This window comes from Myotis yumanensis, unplaced genomic scaffold (genome assembly GCF_028538775.1).
Source record: "Myotis yumanensis isolate MYYU_CA2020_CCGP unplaced genomic scaffold, mMyoYum1.0.hap1 SCAF_6, whole genome shotgun sequence".
Classification (NCBI taxonomy): Eukaryota; Metazoa; Chordata; class Mammalia; order Chiroptera; family Vespertilionidae; genus Myotis; species Myotis yumanensis.
The window spans coordinates 2,768,340-2,786,391 of record NW_027223757.1 but is presented as its reverse complement, the minus strand read 5'-3'; the positions used below and the strand labels follow the sequence as shown (position 1 = coordinate 2,786,391).

The 18,052-nt window shown below is 53.8% G+C and overlaps 1 protein-coding gene and 1 pseudogene across 3 annotated transcripts in view; one reads left to right on the top strand and one right to left on the bottom strand.

Annotated features, from left to right (window-relative positions):
- Window positions 1–18,052, bottom strand: part of PRKN (parkin RBR E3 ubiquitin protein ligase) — a 515,476-nt gene that overhangs the window by 401,047 nt on the left and 96,377 nt on the right. The gene's annotated exons all lie outside the window — the stretch shown is intronic.
- LOC139012989 (high affinity cAMP-specific and IBMX-insensitive 3',5'-cyclic phosphodiesterase 8A pseudogene) lies at window positions 13,659–16,082 on the top strand (annotated as a pseudogene).

Genomic DNA, 18,052 nt, shown 5'->3' with positions numbered 1-18,052 from the left:
TAACAGGCAGCAGCGAGCAGTTGAAAGTGGGTGGTAACAAAAGAAAACACAGAAGGACGTTGCAAGAGATTAACGGCTATTGGTTTTCAGTCTAGTTGGTTGAAATCTGGTAAATATATATATAAATATAAATATTTACTTTTTGGCTATATTGTCTAAAACTTCCAATAGTCTTTACAGTGGGACTCAACCAACCACCGGTTCTTAGAATCAACAGCATCTCCACTTTGGCCTAAAACAAAATTGACTTCTCTTGTTCCCCCCGAGACAGAGATGGATCTGTCCCCCCCAGAGATGTCCCCCCAGTCGGAGATGTCCCCCCAGTCGGAGATGTCCCCCTGAGTCGGAGATGTCCCCCCAGTCGGAGATGCCCCCCCAGTTGGAGATGTCCCCCTGAGTCGGAGATGTCCCCACCCCCCCTGCCCCCCGCCTCGAGTCGGAGATGTTCCCCAGGTGCCGACGCTGGTTGAGGTCGGTCACCTGCCGGTTTCCTCGGATAGTCCAGGGGCTGTCATCTCCACCTGACCCTTCGCAGTACGAATCCGAGCGTGTTTCCAGGCTCCCAGCGGCTGCTTTCACAGACGAATGCAAGTAGTAACCTTGCGTTGCTGGGTTAGTGAAGAAGTGCAGTTACTGCGTACACAGGCACATGGTCCATGTCTGTCCCTCCAGGAGCTGGGCCTGCACCATGGGGGCTGGGGCACATATTCCATGGTGTGTGCCCTGACCAGCCCCCCGGGTGGGCTGCAGGCGTGCAGTTTTACCTGTGCTCATCCCCTACATGGCCAGGAGCCCGGGCCGAATCATCCCTGTGCTCTGCTATTTCTTCCTCGGCCGTTATGCTCTGACCGAGGTGCCGGGCTGAGATCTCTGGGTGTGAGGCCGCCTTTTCCTGGGTCCCAGCGCGTTGGCCCACTCTGTGAGCACTGGCTCCCACCCACCTTCAGTGAATTCACTTCCTCCGAGTCCGCAGGGATGCCAACCTCGTGGTGAAGGTCACACACAGGTCAGCGTCACTGGATTTGGAACACACGTGGATTTCGGGAAGGTGTCTGTAGCAGAATTACAAGTCAGTGTGGGGTTCAGAACACAGAACAGAGGAGATGGCCACGCCCTCCTACCACACACAGAACCGGGGCGTCCGCCTTGCCCGGCTGTGAACTCAGGAGCAGCCTCTATTCCGTCGCCGGAAGCGAGCACTGAGGTCATCCCAGTCTCCTTCGACGACGCAGAAAAGATGCAGCCATGTCTTGGCAATGTCAGCTCCCAACACGGACGGCCTCCACTGCATCTCCTGGCTCTCCTAGCCGCACCGATGTGCTTCACATAACACTGACAAAGTGCGGGAGCGGCTGTGGCGGTCAAGCCCGCCTATTAGCTTCCAGTTCCAACTCCACGGCACGGGAAACGGTGGCAAAGAGCAAGGACAGTGTCTCAAGACGGGACGCTCAGGTTTTACCCACTCACAATCCTACTGTGCTCCGGACGAGTGAGTTTTAAAGGGAATATGGCTGACGGCTTGTGCGTTCATGTATTCATTCAAGCAAGCAAGCACTGGTTACACCATCTTCCCCGGAGGCCACAGGGTGGCCCGGAGAGAGATTTAGCCCAGCAGCCTGGGTGTAAAGCTGGCCTCACACCTCACTTCCGGAATGATCCTCAACCAAGTACTTGGTCGCTCTGCGAACCTCCTTCCTCTCTGGCGTCAGAAGGGGGGGTGACAATCATGTGTCTGCGGGACATGACAGTGCGCGCCACAACTATGGTTTCGTTTTCTCTCTCTCCTCGCCTGGCAGTGGGGACAGAGAGATGAAAAGGGCATGTTTGTCGTGGAAGAACACCCAGCGTGTGCGGCACACGCACACCCAACAGACAAATAGCACCGCGGCGCCGAGGGAGGAGGCGCATCCTGCTTAGGACACGGCCTTGGAGGTAAAGGAGGGCAGGGTCTCAGGCTGTTTGGTCACGAAAGCACTGAATTGACGACGGTACAATGACCGTGCTCCACGCGGCAACAGCGCCCGGGCCCCAGGCTGGACGCCCGGGTACTTCGATGCATTGAGTAGAGAGGCGGACGCGTCCTTTTCTGTCCTACGTGCCCCACACGGAGGAACGCCTTTCACCGTGACCGTGAAGTGTCCTCACCGCCCAGTGTCATGTCCCCCTGCCCAGGGCGCCGGTCCTCTGGGTCCCAGGTCACGTTAGCTCCAAGTTATGTGTTACGGTGACCTGATCTGTTCCCTGTGACGACAGTGGGTGAGACCATGAAGAGGGAAGCTTATGCTCACACCCTCCCCCATCTGCCTGTGTCTCCGTCGCTCCTCACCCCGCATCCATGCTGTGAGGCCGTCGGGTCCCCGTGCCTCGGTCTTGCTTGTTGTCAGGGAACGTCCCTACCAGGAAGCCGTCTGCTGCCCAGGCGGAACCACTCAGGGCCGCGTGCGCCCTGCTTGGCCACGATGATCAGAGGCGAGGGCAGGGCTGCCTTTTGTAATTCTCCAGCATATTCTCGGAGCTGGTGAGATTTAGAGACTCTCTAAGTCTTGCAAAATTAACTGAAATATGAGTTATGTTTCCAGAACTTCAGAGCACTATTTGGAAGCGAGCGCTGCTTGGTGAGCAGTGTTAACTAATTCCGAGACAAGTCACAACATTATTTAAAACCATGCCAGAAGCCTTGCCGGCAGCAGCGGCACCAGCGTGGCCCCAGCCTCCTCCTCAGAGAGGCAGTCACTCAATGTGCGGCGTCTGCGTGCTCCTTTCAAAGAGCTGCACAAATTAGGAAAACAAAAAACCCACAGCTTTCTTTAAACCGATGCTCAGTTAGGGCAGCCCCAAGTTCCTACAGGAGAAATGAACAGGAAACACAAAATGGCAAACCGCATGGCTTCTCTTCTCTTCTCTACGGCGCACATGTATGTGTCCTACACGTAGACGTCGTATGTGTGGGTCTGCACGCCACTTATACAAAGTTTAAGAAATACTTTGTTGTTGGTAAATGAGAGTTGCATGCTGCTGTGTGTTTTTTTTTTTCAAATTTTCTATCAATTTTATTAGATATTTTATCACTTCTAAAAACTATTACTTTGAGAAGATTCCCATAAATCTCCCAGCAAAGTTTTGGGGGCCTAGCTTCACACAGCACTTGCCTGGGCTCATGAGATCCTAGGATTTGGTTACAGCAGTTGCTAACCCTGTCTGCACATTAGATTCACCGGGGGAGCTTTTAAAACGATTAAATAGCAAAACACCTGACACGTGGTAGCCGATCGATGAGTGGAAATTTATTCCTCTATTAGTCCTTCCGGCCCTGCTCCAGTTCCGCGTTCCCCAAGTGCCTACCGAGCGAACCTGACAGCGGAGCCCCTGACCCTGTGACCCCCAAACTTCCTGGCCGCGTCCAGGCTCTCTGCCCTCCTGCCTGTCCGGAGGCCGAGAGTGCTGACCTCACCCAGGGGCACTGGGTATCGGTCCCCTCTCGCCTGCAGGACGGTCTGGAACTGCTGCCAGCTCCAACCTCATGACCGCCTGCCCTGCAGCACCCTCCCAAAGCCACCGCTCAAGTTCACGGGCCGCAGCTCCTCACAGCCCTCCTCCCAGTCGGGGTCTCCTTGTCTCCGGGACCTCATCTCCATGCTCCCCAGCCGGAAACCCTCTGCTTCACCCGCACCCGCTTCCTGGAGTGAGAGAAGGCTTGGGGTGGACGGCGTTCCCCCTTCTTTGCACATCCCGACTTCCATGTCGCCTCCTGCGAGCGCATTGTCTTTTCTCACGCCCGGCTCTCCCCCAGAAATGTCCCTCTCCGTCAGCCACGCTTCCCGCGGCCTTGTCACTTGCGTGGATGAGGAATGTGTAACGTTTGCAGGGAACGCTTCTGTAAGAGGTGAAAGCCAAATCGCCAGGGACCGTGTGCCATTTGTCCCAGCGCTTCATTTCTCTCGTGGTTATGTCTACATTTGTGGACACTCTTCATAAAGCATGTGACCGGGGGCAGCTGCTAGAGCATTCCCTAGATCCTGCCATAAATCCTGTCGTCTCCACAAGTTACCATCTCTCTTTCACAACAGTTCAGTGAGGAAGAGCAAAATATAACTTTGAAAATCAAAGCCAGGCTCTAACCCAGTGGTTCTCAACCTTCTGGCCCTTTAGATACAGTTCCTCATGTTGTGACCCAACCATAAAATTATTTCCGTTGCTACTTCATGACTGTAATGTTGCTACTGTTAAGAATCGTCATGTAAATATCTGATATGCAGGATGGTCTTAGGCGACCCCTGTGAAAGGGTCGTTCGACCGCCAAAGGGGTCGCGACCCACAGGTTGAGAACCGCTGCCCTGGCCAATTTTGCTTGATGGATAGAGTGTCGGCCTGCTGACTGAAGGGTCCCGGGTTTGATTCTGGTCAAGGGCGCATGCCCGGGTTGCGGGTTCGATCCCCAGTAGGAGGCATGCAGGAGGCAATAGATCAGTTATTCTCTCTCATCATTGATGTTTCTATCTCTCTCTCCCTTCCTCTCTGAAATCAATAAAAAAAATATTTAAAACAAATCAGAGCCAGACATGGAGAAATACCTGAGGCCAATGTGACTTTAACACCGTCACTGCTCGGCACAACGCAGTGACCCGTCTCAATGAAAAGCGGCATCAAGTTGGGGTGCTGTGTGGTGTGGCAACACGTCCAGCCGACCGCTCTCCCCAACGGAGCCCACGTTGTAGCTGAAAATCCGGAATCTGCGGGGAATCTAGGAAGAATGGCGTGTGCCCGTTTCCCTGGAGATCAGCTGCCCTTTCGAGGGGGCTCGGGCCTCCCGGTAAAGGGCGGAGCCTGAAGCCACGGGGTCAGCAGCACCGACCTCCGCCAGGACCTGCACAGCCACACGGCCTGGCTGTCTCTGCGGCCTTCCTCTGCCGGGAGACGGCACGTCGGAAAGACAGAGCTGTCTGTGCGGGGCGCACGCCTGCCGGGTGTGTGTACTTACATGACAGCGATGGTAAAACGGGGCTTGTGTCAGGCAGGTGCGGGAGGCAGGACGCCCTCTCTGCACGCTGCCTTGGGGCTGCGTGTGGCGGGCGGGCGGGCGGCCGGGTCAATTACACGGGGCCGCGAGGGGAGATGAAGACAGATGGGCCTCGTTCTGAACAGCAGCGTCAGTAAAATGGAAGCTGGGGACATATTAACGCGATGGCCAATTACTCAGGAGCGTGGCTTTGGCCAGAGCTGCAGAATGTATTTATGTCGAGTCTTTCCAGAGAGAAGGAATGTTGTCATTAACGAGAAGAACATGGAGGGAACGTAACAAATAACCGGTGCATCTTTATTTCTGGAGAAAAACATTTCTCACAGGAAAGTTAGGGTCCTGCCACTCTCCCCTCACCTAAGAAATCAGACACGTGGGGTGAAGTGCCTTTGGGAGCGCTGGCCAGCGGTGTCTCATCCTTGTTCATGTCAGGGAGCTGTCCGTCTCCCTGCCCACGAGGGGCTTGTTTTAATTCTCCCACTCAGCCCGCTGCTCCTGCTGCGCCCACAGCGCCTTTGTCACAGAGAAACGTGAGGCGCCCGGCTGCAGCGACACCTGGTCTGTGTGCAGACCAGCGAGGCCCGGAGACATTGCCTGTGTCTCAGGGCCACGCGTCTCCCAGAGACACACCGAACGCCAGAGCTGCGAGAAGCCCAGGCAGACGCCCACCGGATCGCAGCTCCACTGCGGGTCGGCCAGGTTCTCCCGCCCCCAATGGCAGAAGACAAGCCTGCCGGCGCCGTGGGAAGAGGGGACCGAGCCCTGACACGCGCTCTGCGGCTCTGCTGTCTTTAGTGGCGGTCAACTCAGATAGCGAAAGGATAAGGGCCTCATCAAAAGATGTGAGCGAAAACCAAAAGAGAAGAAATGCCACGGCAATTTCCCGCCCACCCGAAGGGTTGCTGCTCAAAAAAAAAAAAAAAGTGTGGAGAATTTACATAAATTCTAGGATATGATCAATGTTCACTAAAACCTCAATAACATAGCCAGACAGGACACAAACCTTACAAGCAATGTAAGTCAAATCCAGCTTCCCCAAGCTCATGGCCTCACAGGAGGTCATTAACTGATGCTCAACGAGTTATCGCAATGAAAATAAACACAGTATTTGATCTGTCTACGTCTCCATATTATTTATGTGAATCAGAAGGTGCCTAGAAATTGATAAAAGGCACAAGTCAATCAAACAGTGACTCAGTGACTAGTCACAAACTAAATCACTACGAAAAGGCACTAATAACATCTGTAACGTTAAAACGGGAGGAAGACCCCAGAGGTCAGGACGCGCCTGTGCCGGCTCTCTCATTCCATCCGCGGGACATACAGCAAACCCCCAGGTTCGCTGATGTCTGTCTGTCTACGTTTTCCACCATTTTTTATTTGGTCAGACAGTTATAAATTTCAATCCAACATACCAGGGAGGCACAGGATTCGCAGCAAGCAGCTTTTCAGAGATCTCTGAAACCGGTCTTCCCACTTCCCCTTCCGGAAGGTTATTTCATGCCATCCAAGCAGCCTTTCCAACATCGAGCACCTTCCCGGGGCAGATGCTGGTCTTGGCTCTGGCAGTTCAACCATGAAGAGAACGGCGGAAATGTTGGCCCTCATGTAGGAAGAGAGATGAGCTACGTACACCTCGTGGGCAGAGAACGTGGGTTGGGAGGGCAGAGAGCCGGGTCCAGGTAGGGCGCGCAGGGCAGGCCCGCTGGGTGGCTGGCTGGTGACAAGCAAACCGGCCAATTATGTGGGTACTGACCAGCCTCTGACTCTCCCGGTGACCGATTTAACCAGTAATTCGCGGGCCCTTGGAGCTGCTCACACAGGGTGGGTGCGGTGTGTCTGTTGGCGTTGAGGGAACATCAAGCGTTCACTGACGGCTGAAGTGACATCCAGGGCAGGTCCCCAGACCGGGGTGGGAGCTGTGGGAACAGGTGCTACCGGGCAAGTGTGCCCAGGGATGCTCAGTGCTCGCAGCCCAGGAACTCCTCTGGGGGAGGTGACGCTGTTCCTTCACTCTGCAGCCATATGTGGCCAGTACAGTGGCAGGAACCACTAACACAGGCCTGTCCTCGGTGCGTGCTTCCCACAGCCCGGGAAGTAAACAGGGCGCAGGCTAATGACACCCAGAGGAGTCAGGAAACTTGGGAAGGGTCACATGAGTAACAACAGAGAGAACTGAGAGTTCAGCCTGTGTCTGATGAAGCCAATGCCCGTGTTCTAACCACTCAAATATACGACTTCCTAAATCTATTTTTTAAAAATGAATTACCATATGGCATTTCAACAGGAGAGGTTAACATTGAGGTGTCCGTTCATTTTCGGAGACAGTGTGATGAGCGGCGAACCCGAGCTGTGGAGTTAAGGCAGTGGTTCTCAACCTTGGCTGCACATTAGAATCACCTGGGAATCTTTTTAAAATCCTGATTTCTGGGCCTCATCCTCCGGAAATTCTGTTTCTTTGTTATGGTGTGGGGCCACAACATTATAACAAAGAAACTGAATTTCTGGAGGATGAGGCCCAGAAATCAGGATTTCAAAAAGATTCCCAGGTGAGCTAAAGGATCTGGAATCGAATCCTTGTTTGACCATCAGCAGCAGGTCACACAGCATCCTGAGCCTCAGCAGGTCCGTTCATCGGCAGGAGGTGATCCTCCTCCCGGGACTGCAGGCAGCCGGGCAAGGCCTGGGGCGCGGAGCACACAGCCAAGGCAGTGGTCCCTTCCACTTTCCAGTCTACAATACGCTAGAGAGAATAGGGAAGGTCATTAAAGCACTAGGAAATCTTGAACTTTTGAAAGGAGCTCTGAAAGAATATCATGAACAAAGGAAAAATGAGAACAAACAATGCTTTTTCCCCTAAATATACAATTATTCAGAGATGATTTCCTTTCTTTTTTTAATTAAAAATCACTGTCTTCCTGATTTTAAAAAATAAGGCCTGGCCCTCGCTGGTTTGACTCAGTGGATAGAACGTCGGCCTTGGGACCAAAGGGTCCCGGGTTCGATTCCAGTTCAGGGCACGCACCTCGGCTGCAGGCTCCTCCCTGGGATCGGGCCCTGGTCGGAGGAGGGAGTGGGGGGCTTGTGCAGGAGGCAACCAATCGATGTGTGTCTCTCACATCGATGTTTCTCTCTGTCTTCCCCTCTCTCTCCCACTCTCTCAGAAGATCAATGGAAACATATCCTCGGGTGAGGTTAGCAACAACAAACGGCCTGCCTGCAGAACTCGCGACGAGCCCTTCCTGGCGTCCCTTCCTCTTTTCCTTCGTGTAGAAGCTTTCATGACGCACACGGTGTTTGAAAAGGTCACGACTGGTAAGCGTGCAGCTCACTTTTCATAGACGAAGCCCCTGTGTGAGAACCACCCAGAGGATGAGACTGTGTCCGCTGAGGACAGAGAACACGCAGGGGTCCCTGCCACTCGTCTGTGAGCCCCTGGAGGCAATGGACGGCTGTGTTGCTGTTGTTCTCCACAGTCCGAGACGTTTCATTTGTTGTGGAGACTGACAGGGGGCGCTATCCCTGCACTCAACGACTGTTAGTACATGCTTCCTGAGCGCTCTGTGGCGGCGTGCAGCCATGGCGCATGGGTCCCTGGAGGACAAGCGGTACAGACGGATATGCTAATCTAATGACGAAAAATTAAGTTTCATGAAGGGAATAAAAGCGATGCTACGGTCAAGAATAACAGGGTGTCCTACCTAGAAAGAGTGAATAGGGAAGCAAGTCAGAGATGCGTTATGGAGGGAAACTTGCATAACAAGGCCCCAGCTATGGGAGCAGAAAAGAAAAGAACCTTCCAGACAAAGGCAGCAGCAGGAACAGAATTCTGATGTCCGGCTCTTCCACAGACGGAAAACCAGACTGCAGGGAGCACAGGAGGACTGGAGACAGGGACCAGGGCGGGACATGGACTCAGGGAGCACAGGGGGAGGGACCAGGGCATGGACTCAGGGAGCACAGGAGGAGGGACCAGGGCACGGACTCAGGGGGCACAGAGGGAGGGACCAGGGCATGGACTCGGGGAGCACAGGGGGAAGGACCAGGGCATGGACTCAGGGAGCACAGGGGGATGGACCAGGGCAGGGCATGGACTCGGGGAGCACAGGGGGAGGGACCAGGGCATGGACTCGGGGAGCACAGGGGGAGGGACCAGGGCATGGACTCGGGGGGCACAGGAGGAGGGACCAGGGCATGGACTCGGGGGGCACAGGGGGAGGGACCAGGGCATGGACTCAGGGGGCACAGGGGGAGGGACCAGGGCAGGGCATGGACTTGGGGAGCACAGGGGGAGGTGGAGAACAGAGGACATTGCTCTGTAGGCCAAGACTATGACTTCGATCTCTGTCTAAGTGCAATGTAGGGTAGTAAAGAATTTTTATTAGGGAAGAGAAGAGATCCAATTCATGTTTTAAAAAGATGACCCTAGTCTCCACACAAGTGGGTGGCGAGAGAGAAAGCAAGGTTCCAGGAAAAGGATTCTCACAGTAACACAGACATTCACGATGTACTCTGCCGCTAGCCCAACCATTTTGTGGAGGAACTGGATGTGGGGGCGTGGGGGGGGGAATGGGGAATCAATCAGGTTTTATTTCAGGAATCATGTAGAATGAGGCATCATTCACAGAGACAGAGAGGATTCGTGGAGAAATAGGTTTCCAGGGGGAAAGCAAGAGCTTAGTTGTGAACATATTAAGTTTGAGATGTTCCAGAAACATCCACGTGGAGCTGTCAAGCACATAATTTGGATAAATGAGAAAGGGGCACGGAGGGGAGATCCAAGTTAGAGATACAAATTTGGGCGTTATTAGCATATAGATGGTTTTTAAAGCCATGGGAACGTAATGTAAAGAGAAGGTGACAAGAACTCGGTGCCAAGCTATGAGGAACTTGGAAGGTGGTCAGATGCAGACCAGAAAAGGCATAACACAACAATGGAAATCTATGCATTACAGGAGCCTCTAAGACCCTATAGCCTTTTAACATACTCTCTGGATGCTGCTCTTACTACAAATGTTGTTTCCTTGAAATATATTTTTATTGATTTTAGAGAGAAGAAGAAGGGAGAGGGAGAGTGAGAGAGAAACACTGATCAGTTGCCTTCCTTATGTACCCCAACCTGGGACTAAACCCACAACTCAGGCATGTACCCTGACCGGGAATCGAACTGACAACCTTCTGGTGCCCAGGGCAACTCTCAACCAACTGAGCCACACCGGCCAGGTCTACAAAGGGTTTATTTGGCGGCTTGATGACTGAAGAGCACTCTTCCTCATTGTCAATATCACCCCATCATCTCCAGTAACCAGCTACTGTTCTGTGCGTGCTCTGTCCACTGAGCCAGACCGGCCAGATGCTCTGTCCACTGAGCCAGTCCCTTACAGGTCCTCCTTAGCAACCAGGGACACACCCGAGCTGTTCTGCCATCAGGCACTTCAACAGACAGAAATTAAACAGGAGACGATGCTCCGCACACACGAGGGCAGGCCATGGCAGGAGAACCAGGTCTCCGACGATCTAGGCTTGTCACACTGGTGTGACCCAGCTGTGACCAGGACTGACTTCTCATGATATGAGTGGTCTGACCAAGTGTAACAGCCGTCCTGAGGAGCAAAGCCAATGAGCGCCTGAGACCACTGTCACTGAAGTTTTGTTTACATTTGTATGCATTTCCTTCCAGATTAATATGATGACAGAAAGGGCTGGACATGCTTCTCAGCTTCATTAACAGTGACTCCCTTCCTCTACTAAACTCATTAAGAGGATATATTTAGGTTTAAAAGATAGCATTTCCTTATGTGAAAGACCATAGATGATTCTTGGTGTCTGAGTGCAGTGAAAACCTTTAAACAAGTTTTTACTTGATTATGTTAGCCACATAACTAGCAATTATGTATATATAGTCATACATATATATTCTCATATGCATTTATATATATACACAGATATATACATATGTACATATATAACCTTGGGTTAAAAATCAGTCTAACACTATATTCATAATTATTTCAAAAGAGCAGCCATTCAGTTAGCTGTAAGTTCATAAAGGGTCAGCACATGACGATTCCAGATTAGAATCAGGAATGTCTAGTCAATGCGATAATAAACATCCAGAAGTCAAAGAAGGGCAGAGCCCAAGCAGGCGCTAGCCTGCAGCCTGGTCCTGTCTTACATTTTACAAATAGAACATCAGGGCCCTCAGAAATCCAGCAACAGTCAATAAAGTCACAGGTCCAGTGATCACACACATGACTCACAGCCACTCTCACGCCCCTCCCAGTGCTCCGTCCACGGAGACGCACTGCCTCCTGATTTTCACACTCGTTACTTCTCTGCCATAAATCGCAGCTGCACACCCGCGTTACCCACATGGCACAGATATCACCGCCCACGTTTGTCCATCCGGCTTCATCCGTGTGCACTCAGAGCGCCGCCTCCTTCTCAGATATCTCACTGGCATGAGTAAGAGGCCCTCCATTAGAGCCCAGAGGGAGCAGCAAACAGATAATTACAAACACCAAAGTCCTCAGTGAGAGCGTTGCCCACTGGGTATTCAGGCACCAGCAGAGAGGAAGAATGAGGATGATAACAGAGCATTTCCAGGTACTGGAGGAGACGCTCTAAGAAGGGGATGCCTGGTTTGAGCCCTAACTGGCAGGTGTTCAACCAGATGCGACGAGGAAGAGGACAGCTGCGTAGCAGATCGCCACCAGGGGCAGGGCTGGAGGCTGAGCCAGGATGGCATTGATAATGCCACTGTCTCAGCTCACAAAGCCATCTGCCTGCACTTGACCTCAGCCAAAAGGCCGAGACCTGAGCGCAGGAAGCCACGGATGGAGCTGGCTGGTGGGCTGGCCGGGCTGCAGGGACTTTCTCTAAGGACTGTGGGCGTTCTTCTGGGAAGTGGTGGCTATTACAGCAGTTTCCATCGGGGGACTGCCAGGGTCATTTTTGGTCATTTTATGGGTACCTTCAGAACAGATCAACTCACAGAGAGTGAGGTCCAATGTGGTAACACTGAAGTGATCTTAATCTAGAAAATTAACAAAGCAGATCTAAAAAAGGTAGGATCCCAAATACCTGCTGCTTCCAACACTTTTCTGGGAAAAGGGGGATAATTGGTCAGGAAGTGCCAGTCTCTGCCTCCTCAGGTCATTTCCCTCTGCCCGGTGCTCACAGCCCCCCACACCCCTGCCCGATGCTCACAGCCACACCACCCCCCTGCCTGGGTGCTCACAGCCCCCCACACCCCTGCCCGATGCTCACAGCCACACCACCCCCCTGCCTGGGTGCTCTCAGCCACACCACCCCTGCCCGATGCTCACAGCCACACCACCCCCCTGCCTGGGTGCTCTCAGCCACACCACCCCCCTGCCCGGGTGCTCACAGCCCCCCACCCCCCTGCCCCGATGCTCACAGCCACACCACCCCCCTCTGCCCAGGTGCTCACAGCCCCCCTCCCCACACCGCCCGGTGCTCACAGCCTCCCCCCCCCCCCCCCCCCCCCACAGCCTGAACCCTGGCACCTTCACTTTGGACCTAGTCCTCCACAAGCTCCTTTACAAACGGTCCATCTGTGCCATCTGTGCCTTGGGATGGCCACGCGGGTTCCTCAGAGGTGGGAACAGAGCCGAGGCCCTAGGCCTTCAGGGAGCCATGCTGAAGACGTTACCTTTCCCGGAAAAATCTACTTCCTCACTTACTCGTTAGTTACCTCTCAGAGTTAAAGCTCAGGTGTTACTGTGCCTGCTTGGAGACCACTGCAGCGCAAAGAGGCCGGGAGGAATCTCTGGCTGCATAACGCCCCCCAACACCCCTACCCCCACCCCCAAGGCTTGCACCGGGGGACCGGAGAGGGGCTCCGCCTGCCCGCCCCGATGGCCACGGGTAGCCGGACACTTCACCGTGGTCACAGGCAGAGGCGGAAACATCGCTGGGGAACAGCAATACCCACAGTACTGGGCACTGCCCGCTGCTTTCAGAGGCCCGGAGTCACAGACCAGATGTCCTACCGAGAGAGAAATACTATCAATTCTACTGAAAAGCAGAATTACAGGAATCCTACTGGCTCTTTCAATAAAGTCAACCATGGAATCATGTTGTAATATTTGATACATAGACAGACGTTACCTATCGGTTTATTTAAAATGTTCATGGAGAGTCCGGCCCGCAGCCCCCAGTGAGCGCAGGGCTCCCAAGGCTCTCCATGGCGCCCCCTGGCGGCCGGTCCCGACCCCCCACCTCCCAGGGCCAGGGCCTCTCTGCGCCTCCCCGCCCCCGCCCCCCATCCCCGCCCCCAGCCCCCAGCCCTGGGGCGGAGCCTAGGCCTGAGCTGCGGGGCTGAGCCAGGGCGGTGCTTGGGGGGGGGAGGGGGGCACGGGGGCCCAGCCAAGGGAGCAGAGGGGCTCCCCAAGGGAGAGCGCACACCTCCTCCCCTAAATGCCGGGAAGGAAGGAAGGGACGGAAGCCGTGCGTGCGCGCAGGAGAGCGGTTGTGCGCGGGAGGGCGGTTGGGCGCCGAGGGCAGAGGGCGGGGGCCGCAGGGCCGGGGAAGGGCATGTGCTGCGGGGCGGCCGCGCCTTTTGCTGAGCGTTCGGACCGGTAACGGCTGCCCCGCAGGCCGCGGTGCCTCCGCCGGCATGGGCTGCGCGCCGAGCGTCCACATTTCCTCCGAGGCCCCGGGTGCGTACCTGGGCGGGAAAGAGGAGGAGGATGCGCAGGACTCCTGGGCGCTGCTGCAGGGCGCCGGCCTCCCCTCGGACCCCTACCTGCCTCCCGGCAAGGTACCCGTGTCGGAAGTGCAGTTCGGCCCCATGAGGTTTCACCCGGATCAGCTCCAGGTGCTGCTGGCGTTCAGCAAGGACGATAACCAGTGCAAGGCCTTCCGCCAGGCCTGCGACCAGGCCGGGTTCAAGTGCACGCTCACCAAGGAGGTGCAGGCGGTGCTGACCTGCTTCCTGTCGGCGCACCACGACATCGTCATCCTGGACCACAGACACCCCCGGCAGCTGGACGCGCGGGCGCTGTGCAGGGCCATCCGATCGTCCCAGGTCTCCGAGAACACGGTCATTGTCGGGGTGGTGCGCCGGCAGGATGGGGAGCTGCCCGTGATGCCCCTCCTCACCACCGGCTTCACCAGGCGCTACGTGGAGGACCCCAGCCCCCTGGCCTGCTACACGGAGCTGCTGCAGCTGCAGTTCGGGGAGGTGCGGTCCCAGCTGAAGCTCAGGGCTTGCAACTCCATCTTCACGGCCTTGGAGAAAAGCCAGGACGCCGTGGAGATCACAGGCGAGGACCACCTGGTGCAGTACGTGAACCCCGCGTTTGTAACCACCGTGGGCTGTGACTCTAATGAGCTGGTCGGGAAGGAGTTAGCAAAACTCCCTGTGGGCGAGAAAAAGTCCGAGTTGTTCCAGACGATCAGCTCATGCATCACGGAGGGCAAGGGGTGGCAGGGCGTCTACTGTGCCAAAAACGGAGACAACACCCAGCAGAACGTGAAGGTCATCCCGGTGAACGGGCAGGGAGGGAAGATCAGACACTATGTGTCCATCATCCGGCTGAGCAATGGGAACAGCAAGGCCGGCCTGCAGGTGGACTCACACATGGACAGCCAGGTAGGGAAACTGAGGGACAGGAGGAAAAGCTCCCTCGGCGGCAGGAGCGTGGGCTCCCGGGCCAGTGAAGTGGCCGGCCAGAGGCGCCACTCCTCGCTGGCCCGGATTCACTCGGTGACCATGGAGGCGCCCATCACCAAGGTGATCAACATCATCAGTGCCGCCCAGGAGAACTGCTCCGTGCCCGTGTCGGAAGCCCTGGACCGGGCGCTGGAAATTCTGAGAACCACGGAGTTATATTCCCCGCAGTTCGGGGCGAAGGATGAGGATCCTCATGCCAATGACCTCCTCGGGGGCCTGATAGTCAATGGTCTGCGAAGGCTCTCTGGGAATGAGTACGCTCTTCCAGCCAAAAACCTCCCGCGAGCGTCCAGCAGCATGACGGCCTCCCTGCCCCTCCACGACGTCCCGAAGCATATCGCCGAGGCCCTGGAGAACGAGGACTCCTGGGAATTTGACATTTTTGAACTGGAGGCTGCCACGCAGAAAAGGGCTTTGAGTTACCTTGCTATCAAAATCTTTACCCGCTTTGGCATCTGTGAATTCTTAAAGTGCCCGGAGCCAACCCTGAGGCTGTGGTTGCAGATGATCGAATCCACTTACCATTCCTCTAACCCCTACCACAACGCCAGCCACGCGGCTGACGTGCTCCAGGCCACCTGCTACTTCCTGTGCCAAGAGAGGGTAAAGCGCGCTTTAGATTCGGTGGACCAGGTCGCCGCCCTCATCTCAGCCACGGTCCACGACCTGGACCACCCGGGGAGGACCAACCCCTTCCTGTGCAACTCGGGCAGCGAGCTGGCCATCCTGTACAACGACTTCGCGGTGCTGGAGAGCCACCACGCGAGCCTGGCCTTCCAGCTGACCCTCAGAGACGACAAGAGCAACATCTTCAAGAACATGGAGTGGAGTGACTTTCGGACGCTGCGCCAGATCATCATCGACATGGTCCTGGCCACGGAGATGACCAAGCACTTCGTGCACCTCAACAAGTTTGTCAACAGCGTCGTCAAGCCCTTGGCAGAGCTGGAGGAGCGCGAGGAGACGGATGCAGTGCGAGCAGACATCAGCAGGATGCTCAGGACTCCAGAGAACCGGACGATGATCAAGCGCATGATGATCAAGTGCGCCGACGTGTCCAACCCCTGCCGGCCCTTGAAGCAGTGCATCAAGTGGGCCTCACGCATCTCGGAGGAGTATTTTTCTCAGACCGATGAGGAGAAGCGGCGGAACTTGCCTGTGGTGATGCCCGCTTTTGACAGAAACACCTGCAGCATCCCCAAGGCCCAGATGTCCTTCATCAACTACTTCATCATAGACATGTTCGAAGCGTGGGACAACTTTGTGGACTTGCCGCTGCTGATGCACCACCTGGAAAACAACTTTAGGTACTGGGAGGATCTCGACCATATGGGCGTGCGGGGCTGCCGCCCACCCCCAGACTAGGACACGGAAGGGCCCCTGTGCAGAAAGCACTCTATTCGCCACTGTACTTCGCCAGTGAAAAGAAATGAGAACGCAACTCTTGTTTCATAAGATTTTATCGGTGACTTCTCCAAAACGTTGCCTTATTTTGTAGAGTGTTTATACCAAATATTCTCGTGGGGAAAAACAGCAAACGGGGGATATTTACTAACTTGCCTTTTTTGAAACCAACCTGTACCCACCTTCAGTGGTAATGTATAATTTCAGATCTTTATGGAAGTTCTGTACCTGCACACTTTGAATAAATGTAACACCATTAAAAATGACATGTGAGGACATATCAAAGCACTTGTCATTTCATTTTAAACTTAAAAAGTGTTTACAGAATATTTATGGAAACCTGTATTTCCAGTGGCTGTGCAACTGGCCTCGCACAGCTGTGTGACCTGAAATAACATGTTTTGTGCCCCCCACCCCCGCCATCAGGACCCCCACCCCCCATGCCATCTGCTCATGAGCAACCAACGCCGTGCACATTCAACAAAAGGCGATGCAAACGTTTCGCTGAAATCCTAATTGTCGGACATACCGACTACAGATTCTCTCATAAATGGCCCTTTAATTGCTCACCTTTCTCAAAATCATCTCTCTGAATTTTACTTACAATTACCGATATTGCCTGCTGGGTGCTTCCTGTAAATATCTATAAACTCTCCATATAGACCCACAGTAGTCTCCGTTCAGCTCCACTCAGTTTTGCATCCTAAGGGCCGTAAAACACAAACCCTGATGATGTTACCTCCCTCGGTGGAAATCCTTTGGGTTCCATTGTTTTCATGATGAAGTCCAACCTCCCTGTGGAGTGCACGAGACCACGAATGCCTTGAACCTCCCCTGCGTCTTCAGCCTGGGTCCTCACTCAACACGCGCTGTGGGTACCGCAGCCCAGTTTCCTGGGTCCCAGACACCTTGCTGTCTCACCTCCATGCCTTCGCACACACAGTTCCCTCTACTGACTCACTCTTAAAGCCCAACAGGAAGGAGCGATCATCCCAGAAATGTTTGGAGAGCTATGCACAATTATTAATAAAAGTCAAACTAAAATAGCATGCTACCCAGAAATACTGCAAAATAAGCCAGGGTGTGGGACACTGGGACACACCCACCAGCTGGAACAGTGGTAAGCGCTGGACAGAGACACAGAGTACCTAGTGTGAGACATTCGGACTGAACTGGAACCTCACAGATTTTCTTGGATAATCATAGCTTTTCTTTAAGGAATGGACTACTTCCTCTTCATCTTGGCTAAGAGAATGGAGACAGGATTTGACAGCTCTCAGGGCATCTTAGTAACTAAAGATTTACCACCAGTTTGTGGGTTCAGTTTCTTTCTTCTAAATAAAGTAAAAGTGGCAGAAATAAATGCCTGTCACTTCTAAACGTGACCCTAAAAGATAAAACATAATGGGAAAAAATGACCATTTTTCCTACCCACATCTTTAAAATGTCAGCGAACCAAAACACACACAAAGACATCCATACAAATGAAGAAACAAATCACCAAGTAGAAAAACAGTCATAACCAAGGACAGAGCCATATCGGTATAAATAGCTTTGCCGAATTAACATAAAATGATAAATACACAAACAAGCAAAGGTACGAACAGATAACTTAAAAAAATAAAGATGATCAATAACATAATGAACGACATAGAAAAGAATCTCAGTTTGACTTGTAAAATGTGCAAAGACTAAAAGGAAGCCACCATCAGTGTCCATGAGGGTCTGCAAACATCTCCCCCACCCCCACCCCCGATCCCGCTGGTGGGAACACAAACGCCCATTCAGCAGGACATGGGTTTCAAATGTGCGTTGAAGGTATAAATACGCTCTTCAAACCAGCATTCGCTCCTAGGGAGGTACCCAGAGGAAAGACTTAGATGAATAAAGTACTATTTAGTCACGAAAAATAGTAATCCCAAATCCAAACC